The sequence below is a fragment of the Pteropus vampyrus genome, unplaced genomic scaffold, assembly GCF_000151845.1.
Source record: "Pteropus vampyrus isolate Shadow unplaced genomic scaffold, Pvam_2.0 Scaffold24, whole genome shotgun sequence".
In the NCBI taxonomy this organism is placed as follows: Eukaryota; Metazoa; Chordata; class Mammalia; order Chiroptera; family Pteropodidae; genus Pteropus; species Pteropus vampyrus.
Genome location: NW_011888805.1, coordinates 342069 through 344340, shown reverse-complemented (window position 1 = coordinate 344340; position 2272 = coordinate 342069).

Below are 2272 nucleotides of genomic sequence, written 5' to 3'. Positions count from 1 at the left end.
GGAAGAGGAGATATATTATGCCCCAGCAGAACATTTGATAGTTAATTAAAACCAGAGAAAACTCATTCTCTAGAGTCTTCTCGTGACATCATGATATTCAACTGAATTTCTTGGATTATTTTATCAATTTCCCCAAGCTGCTTTTTACCTGATAAAAGAAAGCAGTCATGTTTCAGCTGAGCAAGAAAAAATGAATATAGCTTTATTTCCATAGTTTATTTTAGTTTTTCCTTTCTTTTTGAGTTTTTAAAGTTTACTCCATTGTTAGAAATGTGATTTCTTGGATCAGTTAACCCGAGTAGTCATTTAGTTAATATTTGCTCTCTCAAAAAATGTATTAGGGCCTGAGGAGGGTGGTGCTTCTCCTGAAGAGAACCTTTTATATTAACAATTTTCAAAAAATTATGACTCGGTTTTTCTGAGCTTGAAATGAGCAAAATAGCACTCACTGACATCTTTATGATGTCGCTGTAGAAAACCCTGCCTTGCCTTGATTGGTCTTTTAAACCTAGTGGGACAGAAATACCCTTTGCCAGGGAATATGAGACCTGGGCACGTTGGCTGTCCGGAGACCACCTTTCAGGAACTGCACTAAAACTCAGTTACAGGTACGAAGAACCTAGATGGAAAGATGGACTTCTGTTCCTCATCACTAGTTATTTTTAGGTACTGACATTCTCGATTCTTAAAGGGAAGGTGGATAATTAACAGTTCATGTAAACTGGACTTGACCGGAAAACTTTTACATTAAAATGTTGACCAGTATCTACTATCATTGATAACATTATACAGAGACGCATATCATATTGCAAATTTTTCTTTTAAATTTTTTATTTTTTAAATGACTAATCTGGATATACCTACAGTCTAATATTAACAGACTTTATATTAGAGAATTAAAATTATACAGGAAACTATAGTCCAAAACTGTATTGGATATTAACTTTAAACATTTTAATCAAAGCATTTATAAATAGCATAGTAGACTGACATTTCAGAGTTTTCTCTGTCCTCGTTCAGTGTCAGTGGGAAATGGTGTGAGCAATGGTAGTTTTAAGAAATGAACTGTAATATATAATATGCAGTCCATGAGTGATTGAAGTTGGCCTTAGAAAATAATATTAAATCTGTAGTGGCACCCAAGGCCATTCCGCATTTAATGTCTGCTGCTCGGTGTTAGCATAGTTCCCCATATAATATTACAAAATGCTTCTATTTCTCTGTAACGTGACATATTTTTGGCTCCATTTTTAGAAGTCACAATTATTTTCATTTTACTTGAAGATGAAATGGCTCAGCTGCATTTTAATTTTTATTGCTTCTATCTGAAAGTATAATTAGGCAACAGAGAAAAGAAAGGACTTCTAAAGAAAACAATTTTGTAGCTTTATATTAAGTTGGGTTTTTCCCCCTCAATATGTAGTAAGCTGTGTTTTTGTTTTAAGGGAGTGTAGTTAATCATGTAAAAATGCTTGGTAACACATTGTGTTTGTAACTATATTTCTATATTATCGGTTCAAAAATAGCATTGCCATGTTGTATTATAATAGTTCATTGACTTACCTAGTAACTTGGAAAGGCTACAAAAACTATTGCGTGTTTAACACTATGGCACTTTGTTCCCCAGATAGACCTCACAAATCTTATGAGGACAGTTGGGGTCAATTTCAGGCATCTCCCCAAATTTTCTCTATAACCCTGGCAGTGTCCCTTGCTGTCTATTTCTCTGCCTTACGAAATGAAAGTAATTATATTAATGTTAAACCCACGTTACAAGAATGTTAAGGGGACTATTATGAACTGCCTGAGCCAATGCCTTCTCTCACTAGAAACGATTATCCTAAAACAGTCATGTTCTTCTATGAATGGGTTTTAAAGCATTTTCCTCAACAGTATTAATAAACAAAACGGTAAGTTTACTATTTCTCTGAATTTGTCTAGAGACATCTCGGTGGGTCAGAATTTGGTATTTTAGTTACTGTGGTTGAATACCTTTGCAAAAGGTTGGTTGCTTCGCAAAGATAAAATTATGCTGACCTGAAGATCGAGTGTGTTCATATTTCTGTTATATGTCCAGCTATCTAAAGAATGTACATTTTATGATGGATCACAACAAATTATTTCTCCAGGAAAATAAACTTTCTTCAAAGGACTTACCCCAATGTTTGCACAACTGCATATTTGTTTTAAGCCTAGAATTGATCCAAGGTGCTAGCCTCTCTTTACAGATCTCTTTCTTCCTTTTCCTTTTCTAAGGTCAAGAATACTTCCT